Source organism: Rhincodon typus, chromosome 12, assembly GCF_021869965.1.
Source record: "Rhincodon typus isolate 14 chromosome 12, sRhiTyp1.1, whole genome shotgun sequence".
In the NCBI taxonomy this organism is placed as follows: domain Eukaryota; kingdom Metazoa; phylum Chordata; class Chondrichthyes; order Orectolobiformes; family Rhincodontidae; genus Rhincodon; species Rhincodon typus.
Window position 1 is genome coordinate 19,810,564 of NC_063343.1, and position 14,525 is coordinate 19,825,088.

The window sequence follows — 14,525 nt, forward strand, 5'->3', positions numbered from 1 at the left end:
CCAGGCAGCATCAGAGGAGCAGGAAAGTTGATGTTTTAGGTTGGGACACTACTTCAGAAAATCTGAAGAAGGGTCCAGACCCAAAACGTCAGCTTTCCTGCTCCTCTGATGCTGCCTGGCCTGCTGTGTTCATCCAGCTCTACACCTTGTTATCTCAGACTCCAGCATCAGCAGTTCCTACTATCTCTAGATATTATGGGCTATTTAGCTTGGCCAATCCGCCTAACGTGCGCATGTTTGGACTGTGGGAGGAAACAGGAGCACCCAGAAGAAACCCACTTGGATATGGGGAGAATGTCTGTCTATATGGAGTTTGCACAGTCGCCCAAGGATGGAACCAAACCCCTGTCCCTGGCACTGTGAGGTAGCAGTGTTAACCACTGAGCGACCATGCCATCATTCTGATAGTTCCAAGCATGATAGAACTATTGATTCAAGCGGTCAACAAACCCACTGGATTGGGGGTGGGAGGTAATGTGAAACTTTTGATGCCAAAGAACACCATACCTTCTTGCATCAGACATAGTAGGAACTGCCGATGCCGGAGAATCTGAGATAACAAGGTGTAGAGCTGGATGAGCACAGCAGGCCAAGCAGCAACAGAGGAGCAGGAAAGCTGACATTTGGTCCAGACCCGAAACATCAGCTTTCCTGCTACTCTGATGCTGCTTGGCCTGCTGTGTTCATCCAGCTCTGCACCTTGTTATCTCATACCTTCTTGCATGATGTGTTAGGGAAGTGCGTGTTCTGATCAGACTCAACACTACTGGGAAGTCCCGACCATGTGAAAACTTGTTGCACTAAGACCTTAGTCTATACTGTATTTGTGTGTGTGGGGAACGCTTCAACCTATTTGGTAAAGATATCAATGATATCGAGAACTTATCTGAATTCCCCTGAACAGGTTGGTAGTGTTCCTTATTGTCAAGCTGAAGGTTGATCCAAGGGCCCTGTAAGTTGCCCTTGTTAGGTTACTGGTGCGTGCTGTTCTGTGCACATATCAATGTAATGTCAAGATTGGGACACCAGCACAAACTTTTAGTCCTGTCCTAGGTGAAATTGACTCCTTGATGTCCATGGACATCTTGATATTTATAAATTATTTGATTGTGGTCACAAAACGGTACAATGTAGAGATCATCTTTTAAAACCAGGCCATTGTCGATTAAAATTTCACTTTCCCAATTTTTATGGCTGCCTGAGTATTTTCCTTGAAGGACATGGTTGAAATCCAAGTCAGAACTCTAAGCATGTTTAAGATCCTCAATGTTTGTCTGTTTGACTGTGATTGCAATGGTTTGCATTGGTTCAGGGATTGGTGGCTGCCAGGCTTATCCTTGTCGCATCCCTTGCTTGTCCAGTTCATCAGCTGTAACGTTTCCAGCTGAGGAGGTTTTATGGTAGGCTTTTACTTTGACCCCATAACTCTACCCATGGGTTTGCCAGAAAACATTTTTTTAACAGAGGTGCATATGGGAGGGACTTTCTATCAGCAGAGATGAAGACCTGCTCTTTCCAGTGTGGGAAGAAGTTTGTGAAGCTGTTACAGCCATACTTGCTGTTGGAATGGATGTTTAGCAATGGCAGGAGCTGTTCCTGATTAGCTACTATGTACACGACTGCAGCAAGCTCGGTGGCCTGTGCACGTATGTGGCTGGGGAGCTTTAAAGCTATTTCCAATATGGGGTTGTCTCTCCGATCCTCAACCTATAAGCCACAGCCATTTTCCTGATCCTGTTCTCAACCATGGATGACTCATCAATGAAAATCTTCAGCAGCTGTTTCGATCCCTTGTCCAGTTAGCCTTTCTTTAACTTGGGTGGAATAGACCCTTTGGGGTTGCTGGTAGCTGTAATTTGGTACAGGTGTGCATCGCAGCTATAGTTGAGGTTATTTGATAAAAAGGTGAGTATTTGGACACATTTATCCTTGATGTTGGAGCATGATGGTCCACCTTGCTATGTGGTTCTGGCTCACCATGCATCTTTGATTCTGCCCTCTAACAGTAATTGGATAGGGGTAAGTATGGTGAGGGGGTTTAAGGCAACAAAAGAGAAGTGTTGGACTGCCCAGAAAATTGCCAATAAGTGTCAGTCACAGAAGGAGAAGCCTTGCTCGACCGGGTTTAAAAGCGTAGAAGCAAATGCTACTAGCCTCAATCTGTCGTGTTGTTCTTGTAGCAGGACAGCTTATAGAGTAGTGTCAGTGGTTGCTATCTCTAGAGCAAAAAGTAGTTCAGGGTCTGGGACTCTCAAGGCTGGTGCCCTTGCTAAAGTTTGGTGTTTGTATATTTTGCTGTCCAGTTACTAATATCCAGTACTGTGAAATAATGGGCTTCAGATGTTTGTTTCTTCACCATTTTGGGTCTAGTTGCGACTATCAGTGCCATGATTGGGGTGACTTTACTTAGCTCTCGATAGTCAATGGTTAGCGTCCAGGACCCAACAGGTTTCCAGACAGTCATAGTTATAGCAATGTACAAGCGTGGAAACCCTAACCCTAACCCTAATCCTTCAGTCCAACTCATCCATACCAACCAGATATCCTAAATTAATCTAGTTCTATTTGCCAGCATTTGGCCCATAGCCCTCTAAATCCTTCCTATTTATATATCCTACCAGATGCCTTTCAAATGTTGTAATTGTACAGCCTTCACCACCACCTCTGGCAGCTCATTTCATACATGCATCATCTTCTGTGTGAAAAAGTTACCCCTTGGGTCCCTTTTAAATCTTTCCTCTCTCACTTTTAAACCTATGCCCTCTAGTTTTGGACTCCCCTATCCTGGGGAACAGATCTTGGCTATTTACCTTCTCTATACTCCTCATGATTTTATAAGCTTCTAACAGGTCACCCCTCAGCCTCCAACACTCCAGGGAAAATAGCCCCAACCTCTCCCTAAAGCTCAAACTTTCCAACCCTGACAACATTCTTGTAATTCTTTTCTGAGCCCTTTCAAGTTTCACAGCATCTTCCCTAAAGCAGGGAGACCAGAATTGAATATAGTATTGCAAAAGTGACCTAACCAATGTCCTGTAAATCTGTAAAGTTACCTCCAACTCCTGTGCTCAATATACCGACCAGGCCACTTCGGAGAATTGTTAGTGGCGGCTATTGGGTGGAGGAATCCCCGATATAGCAAACTGGAAATGACTTTGGCTACTTCACCCTCTGCCTGCTTTGGGAACTGGTATTGTTTGTGGTGTCTGATGTTAGGCCCTTCTATCATTTCCTCCCCTTCTGTACACCCACAGTGTTTGTGTTTGGTGAAGGCGTGCATGTCTCTGGCAATGATATTTTGAGTCTCTACATTGTCAGTTATCTCTGAGGCTTTTATCCATAATTCTCCAAAGGCACAAATTCCATGTTGGTGTGTCCACTGGGGCAGTCATCAGCACTGCCTATTTGCCAGATACGTTGATTACTAGTATCAAAGGAAAGGGAATATTTGCACATGATGTTGATGCCTATGATGTGCTCCAGATCTGGTTTTAGGGGAAGTTGGATAACTAGGTCTGGAAAGTCAAATTTCCTAACCTGAACAGTACTAGGTATGCCTTGCTTCCCTGTTGTACATGGCCAGTGAGACCACTCAGAGTGATTGTGCCTTTCATTTGCCATGCAGCATCAGCACATCTGGTTGTATTTAAATTTGTCAGGGATCCCCTGCTCTCCCAAAGGAATTCAAAGGGCTTGTTGTCAATTCTAGCTGTTGTTAGGGGTCTCCTGACCCGGTCCCATGTAGTGTCATGCTCAGATTGGCGCAACTATGCATTGTTCTGCAGTCTCATTGAGCATCAGGTTTGGAGGGGTGTGATAAAGGGAAGGGATTGTGGTTCCTATGTTATCGACACAAGCCATGGGGGCTCAGAGGGCTGGATCCTGTTAGGCGTTCACTCTAGCTGTTGCTGCTGGGATAATACCTTGGGTGTTGGCTCATCTTCTCAGTTTTCCCATTGCCAGATGGACATCTTAGGTGCCCAGTAGTCCCAAATGAATTGGCGGTTTGGCCACAAATTATAGCATGTCTTGGGCTTGGGGTTCATCAGTAGGCAGGGGATTTGCATGGAGGGGGATTATTCCTTGGTTTCCTAGATTTATTTCTACCCCACTCCTTGTTCCTCCAGGCTGGAGATGGGCTGTGGATAGTGCGGACCACACTAACGTAGACCTTTTTCTTTCCATTGTCCTGCTCCTCAACTTCCTTTACCCAGGCCTGTGTTAATTTTCTCAGTGCCCAAGCTTTGGTATGATAGACCTTAGTCAGGTTAAATCCCTCAAGACCAGGCTCCACTGTCAGAAGCACGTGCTGTTAGGATGCATACCCAGTTTACTCGATATTGAGGTGTGAGTTGGGAGCAGTCCATGTCCCAGAATACTCGGGTAAATTGGAGCCACAGCCGCCGGGAAATGATTGGATGTTTCCCTTTTCTCAAATGACGCTTATGCAAATCATCCATGGGATCCCCTCCTGTCATATCCAACGGTGGCTAGAACCACTGACATCATTTGATCCAGGGTGCCACTGCCAGTACTCTGCACCTGTGGCTGAGCTGAGTGTATTACGGAGCTTAGGCACATAATAAGTGTTCCTTCTCATCTAACCCTTGCTGATAAATCTCAAAGAAGCAGCATGAGTCAAAAGAACCATCAAAGACTGTTACCTTCTTAGTGGTGTCGGCCAGTTGAGTGGTGGACGGGATGGTTGTATACAAAATCTGATCTTGGTTTCTTCAGTGACAGGTGTCCGGGAGGTTGTGAGTTCTAGGGCAGGGGAGGGGGCTGATGAGCCTGCAGCTTCAGAGAAAGGTGAATGGGGTCCCCATATATGGTCCAACCCAGTGGATATATATGGGACCTGTATTGATTCCTCCTCATCTGACCCCTCACTGTCTCCTGTGTTTGGGTCTATTTCAAAGGCACACGTTATGCTGTTATGGGCTCATAGCTGGCTCTCTAGATTCTCTATCTTTTTGTGGCACTTTGTGGTTGCAACAGTTTTATTCTTGCCTGCATTACAATTCTGCATGACTCTTACTGCTGCCTGCAGCTCTTTAAATTGCTGTTCTAGTCTATCTATATGAGCCTGTACTGCTCCCAGTCTCCAGCTGCCCCTCTTTAATTTAAATAGGCCTTTTCATATCGGGAATGGGAATCAGGTTGTCCTGGATTCCCCTATCTTGTTCTTTAGCCACAAATTGACTTTCCTAATTCATCAGTTGTGGCTTTGAATCACTCCTGGAGCAATCTAATTTCAACAACTTTGCCTCGGGAATTCTCTAGACAGCATGCTATTGCTATCACTATGGTTTCTTTAGCAGTCTTCTTCCCCAAATCTTTGTGTGCTTCTAGTCATAGGTCTTGTGCCATGGAACCTTCATTCCAGAGCCATTCTGGCTTACTCCAGAATTCTTCCCACCTGAGCCATTTTTCAAATAGGTATTGTTGGAAAGCATCCTCAACTCTTGACACTGAGATGCTTTTCCCCTGTTTATTTCTCTTTGGAATAAAGGAGTATGTACAGGGTCAACTACTGTCAATAGCTCTGAAGTCCCCGTGCAAGAGATAAACGCCTGTCCCCCTCTAGGCTGACTTCCTCCGGGTCCCTCTATACTCTACTATCCCCTTCCAACTTGTGCTTTGCTTGTTCCACTTCCAAAACACCTAGTTTATAGCCCAAGATGGGTCTGCCCCAATGTCGTTCATAGAGATACTTTTTCATAGGATCGCTACAATATGGAAACAGGCCATTCAGCCCAACAAATTCACACCGCCCCTCCAAAGAACGTCCCACCCAGACCCATTCCGCCAACCCTGCATTTCTCATGTCTAACACACTCAACCTAAACATCCATGAACACTATGGGCAATTTAGCATAGCCAATCCACCCAGCCTGCACATCTTTGGCCTGTGGGAGGAAACCGGAGTACCCGGAGGAAACCCATGCAGACACGGGGAGAATGTGCATACTCCACACAGACAGTCGCTCAAGACTGGAATCAAACCAGGGTCCCTGGCGCTGTGAGGCAGCAGTGCTAGCCACTGAACCAGCATGCCGCTGGTCCCTTGAATCCTAGTCTTCGCGTGGGGCACCTGCCCTCTCAATAACTGGTTCAGGCTCAACATTCAAGACGCCAGGTTAAATTGGCAGTTTGGGTTCAGAGGACCCGACAGTCACGTCTTATTGAAGGGACACCAGATGTTTTCCAAGTCCTTTTAGGATCTGTCAAACACTTGGACCAATAGGTTATAAATGAATTTACCAAGTATCCCAGAATACTGGAACGGTCAAATCACTACAGACCCAAGTTGGTACTGATGCAAACTGTCACAACTTTATTAAGGAACAAATAACAGTAAGACTTTAATATTAATGATATTGTTCCTAATCCTGTCCAATCATCTTAGCCATTACAATACTTCCCAGAGTCTCTTGTAACTTTAGTTCAATTCTCAAAGTTGTTGTTCTCTTTTTCTCTCTCTCTATCTCTGGGTGGCCAGTCAGTCCTTGCCTTTACCACGCTGGTCATTTCTTCTTTGTCTCCAGAAGGTCCAAGAGATTGAATGAATCTGCAGATAATTCCTGTTTTTGTTCTATATTTCCACTACCAGGAAAAACACCCATGTCGCCAGTGAACCATTAACATGCAAAGCCTGATAAGAGCAATGCTTACCTGAAGGAAGTGAGGGGGGAGGGTAAGGACTAAATGATAATAGAGCTGGTGGGGGAAATAAGGCACTCTAAACCTTGCTGTGCCAAACACTCCAAGGACATTGGACCTCGAACATAATCCCATAAGAAGGGCAGGCAGTTGGCAGAGTGAACCCCTCCACAGCCTGCTGCCTGGACCTGTTTATTGCCAGCCTAGCCAGGCCCAGGAGGAGATCCTCCAACCTGCCCATAGTGCTGTTTTTATTTTTTTATTATTAGGGAAAACACCAGTTATATAAATAGAATCAGAGATAGTAGGAACTGCAGATGCTGGAGAATCCGAGACAACAAGGTGCAGGGCTGGATGAACACAGCAGGCCAAGCAGCATCATTTGAGCAGAAAGGCTGACGTTTCGGGCCTAGACCCTTCATCAGAAAAGGGGGAGGGGAAGGGGGTTCTGAAATAAATAGGGAGAGAGTGGGAGGGGGATAGAAGATGGATAGAGGAGAGGATAGGTGGAGAGGAAACAAACAGGTCGAAGAGGCGGGGATGGGGCCAGGAAAGGTGAGTGTAGGTAGGGAGTTAGGAAGGGGATAGGTCAGTCCAGGGAGGACGGACAGGTCAAGGGGGCGGGATGAGGTTGGTCGGTAGGAGATGGAGGTGCGGCTTGAGGTGGGAGGAGGGGATAGGTGGGAGGAAGAACAGGTTAGGGAGGCAGGGACGAGCTGGACTGGTTTTGGGATGCGGTGGGGGGAGGGGAGATTTTGAAACTTGTGAAATCCACATTGATACCATTGGGCTGCAGGGTTCCCAAGCGGAATATGAGTTGCTGTTCCTGCAACCTTCGGGTGGCATCGTTGTGGCACTGCAGGAGGCCCAGGATGGACATGTCGTCTGAGGAATGGGAGGGGGAGTTGAAATGGTTCGCGACTGGGAGGTGCAGTTGTTTGTTGCGAACCGAGCGTAGGTGTTCTGCAAAGCGGTCCCCGAGTCTCCGCTTGGTTTCCCCGATGTAGAGGAAGCCACACCGGGTACAGCGGATGCAGTATACCACATTGGCAGATGTGCAGGTGAACATCTGCTTGATGTGGAAAGTCTTCTTGGGGCCTGGGATGGGGGTGAGGGAGGAGGTATGGGGGCAGGTGTAGCACTTCCTGCGGTTGCAGGGAAAAGTGCCGGGTGTGGTGGAGCTGGAGGGGAGTGTGGAGCGGACGAGGGAGTCACGGAGAGAGTTGTCCCTCCGGAAAGCAGATAAAGGTGGGGAGGGAAAGATGTCTTTGGTGGTGGGGTCGGATTGCAGATGGCGGAAGTGTCGGAGGATGATGCGTTGGATCCGGAGGTTGGTGGGGTGGTACGTGAGGACGAGGGGGATTCTTTTTTGGTTTTTATTGCGTGGACGGGGTGTGAGGGATGAGGTGCGGGAGATGTGGGAGACACGGTTGAGGGCGTTCTCGACCACCGAGGAGGGGAAGTTACGGTCCTTGAAAAACGAGGACAACTGAGATGTACGGGAGTGGAATGCCTCATCCTGGGAGCAGATGCGGCGGAGGCGAAGGAATTGGGAATAGGGGATAGCATTTTTGCAGGAAGGTGGGTGGGAGGAAATAACTTTATTAATATTCCACCACCAGGAAAAACACCCATGTGGCCAGGGAGCCAGTGACAAGCAGAGCCCTGGCAGGGGTCATGCTCACATGAAACGAATGTAAAGGGGAGGGTAAGGACTAAACCCAAACAACATTGGAGGGGGGAAGTAAAGCATTCCACCCCCGCAGTGCCCAACTCTTCCTAAAGGCATTGAGAGCGTTGGTGGACATCCGAGCTCGAGCATAACCGCGGAAATGCGGGAAGCATTCAGCCCCCCCACAGCTGGATATGTTAATGGCCAGGCCCAGGAGCAGACCCTCAGGGAGATCATCCGACCTGCCTGCAGCCCTGTTCTTATACCTTTTTGGATGCTTTTCTGAAACTATAGTTTTGGCCAATCAGAGAATGTCACTCAACAGTTCAAAATTTTACCAATCATTTTGGATGGCTTGCTAAAGTTTGTTTCTTTGTATAGTAAGGCCTGGTTGCCTTTGTGACCGGTTTTTAGTTGAACATATGCATTCCTCCTTTAATTGAACTGTTGATGAAATGTATCCTTTTGCACTATGCTAATGTCATTAGCACCTGGCTGTTGGGTTTTCACTGTGTCTGGTTTCTGCATTTGCAATTTTCAGAGCTTTACTTGGCCAACATACCCAGCATCCATTGCTGTTTGGCCAAATTGGCAATCTACTTGTGTTGTAACAGCCATGAGGCTGCTATAGTTCAAACAGATCAGCTCCAGAGAGCAGGTGATTCGCTAGACCTGAGTGCTATTCACCAGTACCCTTAAGGGCTCTTGTGTTGTAATGGTAGTGTTCCTACACCTGGAATAGGAGTCTGTGCTTCAAGTTCCTTCTGCACTAGAAGTCTGTTGAAACATGTCTGCACAGGTAGATTAAAAATATCTTCACCAGCATCCTCAATGACTTCAGAGATAAATGGGCACTGTGGGACCTGGAATGCATTATTCACCCTGCAACACTATTTGATTTATCCACTTCCCTTAGTGCCTCCCTTTCTTTGTTGATTTTTACTTTATTACTGTGGAGAAGTGTTTGTGATTTGACTAATTGGGTGATCATGTAGTTTGGTGGTGGGTTGCAAAAGAAGAAAAGAAAAAGCTGAATTCTTATTATTTTGATTAATTCTCTTCCTTGTTTCTCCATTTTTTAAATTTTTATTATTGTCACACTGTCCTTGGTGGGCAGCATTTGCAATTTGTTAATTGGATTTTGGTTTAATTAGAAGTGGGTTATTAAAAATGATCTGAGTTCTTCCCCAGTAAGGTACAGAAAGAAATGGTGCAAGCTTGTACTGTACTATAGGTTTACAATAAAAGCAATGCAAATCTCTGAAAATCTTTAGCTGCCTAATTTGCTTTATGGAAATTGGTGTGCATGTGAGGAAAGATGGATGACATTAAAGCTAGACTCCCCTTGCAAAGGGAATTGATAGGCTGCTGTGAACTCTGTTTTACAAAGACATGACTCACTTCTGCTACACTTGATTGTGCCTTACAACCTAGAGGTTTTTCTGCATTTCACATGGACCACACAGCATCCTTGGGCAAGACAAGGGGCATTGGGATTTGCCTCCTAATCAACACCTCCTGGTGCTCAGATGTGGCCTGGTCCATGCTCAGGAGCCAAACTAAAACAAGTATGCGACTACCAGCACAGACTTCATTAGTAAGTGTGTAGAAGACTATGTGCTGAAGAAGTTAATCTGAATGTTCCTCAACTGGAATCCATGGATAAACTGAGAGATCCAATCTCTACTGAAGTCCAGGTCTGAGGTGTACAAGTTAGACAGCCCTGATGTCTACAGGAAATCCAGATATGATCTTTGTAAGGCCATCAAAGATGCCAAGACGCAATACCAAACTAAGCTTGAGACCCAGACCAACCACACTGACACCCACTGTTTGTCGCAAGGCTTACATGACATAACAGGCTATGAAGTGAAGTCAAACAGAATCGCAGACAACAGTACATCCCTACCGGAAGAGCTCAATGCAATCTATGCTCAGTTTGAACAGAAGATCAGTGAAATGCTGTTATCTATCCCAATGGCCTCGAATACACCTGTACCCACTGTCACCACTGTAGACATTAGATCAGCCTTCCTGAGAGTGATCCCATGGAAAGCAAATGGCTCGGATGTAGTCCCCAACCATGCACTCAGATCCTGTGTGGACCAGCTGGCAGGAGTGTTTGCAGACATTTTTAACTTCTCCTTAGTTCAATTTGAAGTCCCCAGCTACTTCAGGAAAACCTCCATAACTGTGAAGGGCTTCGAGCACTTAATCATAGCTCACATCAACTCCAGCCAACAAAATTACCTTGATCCTTTGCCATTCGCCTACTGACTCAACAGGTCCACAGCAGACGCCATCTCCCTGGCCCTACATTCACCCCTGGAACATTTGGATAACAAGGACACCTACATCAGGCTCCTACTTATTGACTACAGTTCTGCCTTCAACACTATAATTCCACAGAAACTCATCTCTAAATTCCAAGACCTAGGTCTCGGCTTCCCCCTCCACTACTGGATTCTCAACTCTCTGACCCATAGACTGCAATCAGCAAGAATGGGCAACAACATCTCTCCACCATCATCTTCAACACCACTGCCCTGCAAGCCCCCTACTGTACTTTTCATACACTCATGACTGTGTGGCCAAATTCTGCCCCAACTCCATTTACAAGTTTGCTAACAACATGACTGTTGTATGTTGGATCTCAAATAATGATGAGACAGAATACAGAAAAGAGATCGAATGCTTAGTACATGGTGTAAAGACAACAACAGCTCCATGAGCATCAGTAAAATGAAGGAGCTGGTCATTGATCTCAGAAAGCATAGTGGAGGGCATGCCCCTGCTTGCATCAATGGTGCTGAGGTGGAGATATTCAAGAGCGTTAAGTTCCTGGGAGTGACGATCACCAACAATCTATCCTGGTCCACCCACATCAACATGGCGGTCAAGAAAGCTCGACAATGTCTCTACTTCCTCGAGTGTCTAAGGACTTCTACCAACTTTTGTAGACACACCCTAGAAAGCAACCTATTTGGGTGCATCACAATGTGGTTTGGCAACTGCTGTTCCCAAGACCACAAGAAACTACAGAGAGTCATGAAGACAGCCCAGTTCATCACACAGACCAGCCCTCCTTCAATCCAAACTTCCCACTATCTTGGGAAAGCAACCAACATAATTAATGATCCCTCCCAGCCTGATCATTCTCACTTCCACCCTTTCCTGTCAGGTGGAAGACATAAAAGTTTGAATACATATGCAAATAGATTCAAGAACAGCTTCTTCCCCACTATTATCGGACTCTTCAACAGACCTCTCAAATGTTAATTCGGATGTCTCTCTCGCTGTCTCTCTGCACTTTCTCTGTGATTATAACACTGTATTCTGCACCCTGTTCTGCTACCCTGGTGGACTTTTTATGGTACGATCTGCCTGTAAAGCAAGCAAAACAACACTTTTCACTGTATCTCATAAATGTAACAACAATAAATCAATCAAAACATTTGTAACCAAAGAAAAAAAACAGTAAATCTAGATTTATGAAAGATTTACACTTAAAGTCACTGTCAAAGTGCAGCATTACAGAGTGTAGCATGTCATGCACCAATCTCTGCTTGTAGAGTTTTCAATCTCCATGAAATCAAGTTGAGCTGAGTTAGCAGCTTCCCCAGAACAGACAGGTAATTGGAGTTAATCAGGCCGGCTATTTAGATAGACATCTTGAAACAAGGTTGTTCTCTTGTTTAAAAAAGAAACAACAGGAACATTATCAACTGTACCAATCGCTGCATGTTATGTGATTAGGTTGATCTCCTTGTTTCCCCACAGTTTATTCTTGCAAGCTGAGAACAGAAGATCTTAGTTGTTTGGAATTTGAAGCAGAGTTGAAAAAGAGACTTCTAAAACAGGAATCCAGCTCTGCATCCACCAGCAATACTAGCTTTGTTTTTATCTTAATACAGTGTGGACGGCAAATTAGATAACATATCATTCTCAATGTGCTACGTTGTTCTCATTGTTGGATTTATAGGAAAACACAAATGTGAACACAATCTAAATATACAGAAATGGAATCTATTTCTGAATACTGATCTGAATGTTGTGAGAGAAGTTGTGTATATTCTTTTGCAACTGAACGGTGCAGTTCAATCAAAATTGAAGTTTTATTCACTTCGTTATCTAGAAGAATTGAAGAATTGGAAGCCAAATAAACAAAATCTGCTATAAATAAATCTAAATAAAATGGATAAATCTATATATTCATTCTACTGCCTATATAGTTAATGCATCATGCAAGCCAGACCATTCCAGATTCAAACGCTGGATAGTGCTGCCCTCAATCAGGACATTAGTCACTTTTCATCCCCTTTCAAAAAGAATTAAAGCTATCAGCTGAGACTCTACTCCAGGGTGTAGTGCTATTCAAAACATATGTAGATATTGAGTAAAGACATATTGTATAGTGATGACACCATATTTCTGGATTATTATTGTTAATAGAGCTTAACTTCAATAGAATTCAGCACTGCATCTTCAAAAGACATCCTGCCAATCCCCCATAACTCAGTAGGAACATCTTTCCCCAGAGATTAGTTAGAATGTAGATTTCGCTGTCACTTGCAGTAGAGGTGAATAGCATTTGGGGAAAATTAGATAAGATCTTGAGGCGGGGAGAAGGAATAGGTGAGTATGCTGAAGGGGTTAGATGAAAGGAGTTTGAGGAAAGTTAGGTGGAACATAAATGACAGCATGGACCAGTTGGGTTGAATTGTCTGTTTCTGTGCTGTAAATTCTATGTAATAATTGAGAAATGGTTCCTTTGGTTTACTTCAGGTCACAGCACACCAGGATGGAGGAAAACTCCTTATGAATTTTCCTAAGTATGTTTATGCTGCTACCATTGAAGGAGGAAAACTGGTTGAAGTGAGTATGCAAGTTACATTTTATATGTTAATTTAATATTTTCCAAACGTGTTGTTTTATTGTGCAATGGATCCTTCAATTAAAGACTAAAATTCTTCTTGTATACAGACTTCAGTGTGTGACTTTAAAACGATTCCATAAGAAAACAGTTTAAGATGATGAAGACTGCTGTTTCCAAGAATCACTGCTAATGCTAAAATAACTTTGTAGTAAATAACATTGTATTTGTCCAAATAAAGGAAGTGCCTATACCACCGATTAAAATATATGATTAAAGCAAGCCAAAAAATGAGGATTTCTGATTGTCTTTTTGTTCTCTGAAAATTAAACAATTACCACTGCTTGTTAACAGTACGGTACAGTGCTGCTACACCTGCCCCTACACCTCTCCCCTCACCCCCATCCCAGGCCCCAAGAAAACCTTCCACATCAAACAGATGTTCACCTGCACATCTGCTAATGTGGTACGCTGTTTCTGCTGTTCCCGATGTGGCCTCCTCTACATCAGGGAAACCAAGCGGAGGCTTGGGGACCGCTTTGTGGAACACCTATGCTCGGTTCGCGACAAATGATGCACCTCCCAGTCGCGAACCCTTCAACTCCCCTTCCCACTCCTTGGACAACATGTCCATCCTGAGCCTCCTCCAGTGCCACAACAATGCCACCCAAAGGTTGCAGGAACAGCACCTCATATTTCGCTTGGGAACCCTGCAGCCCAATGGTATCAATGTGGACTTCACAAGCTTCAAAATCTCCCCTTCCTCGACTGCACCCCAAAACTAGCCCAGCTCGTCCCCGCCTCCCTAACCTGTCCGTCCTTTCTCCCACCGATCCACTCCTCTTACCTCAAGCCCCACTCCCGCCTCCTACCTACCAGCCTCATCCCGCCTCCTTGACCTGTCCATCTTCCCTGGACTGACCTACCCCCACCCTAACTCCACACCTACACTCACCTTTACTGGCTCCATCCCCGCCTCTTTGACATGTCTGTCTCCCCTCCATCTATCTGCTCCTTTATCCATCTTCCATCCGCCTCCCCCTCTCTCTCTATTTATATCAGAATCCCCTTCCCCCTCCCCCATTTCTGATAAAGGGTCCAGACCTGAAACGTCAGCTTTCCTGTTTGGCCTGCTGTGTTCATCCAGCTCTACACCTTGTTATCTCAGATTCTCCTGCGTCGGCAGTTCCCACTATCTCTGTCAAAGAGAACAACTACTTTTACAACATGAGAAATAGGTGTTGAGTGAGTGTATTTATGCTACAAACTTAAGAACAGTACAAAGTAATTTCAAAATTACACCAAACCAGTAATGTG

At 45.2% G+C, this 14,525-nt stretch overlaps 1 pseudogene; it reads left to right on the forward strand.

Annotated features, from left to right (window-relative positions):
* The window catches only part of LOC109923479, a 27,241-nt pseudogene extending 13,877 nt beyond the window's left edge, over positions 1-13,364 (forward strand).
* Positions 13,365-14,525: the final 1,161 nt, after the last annotated feature.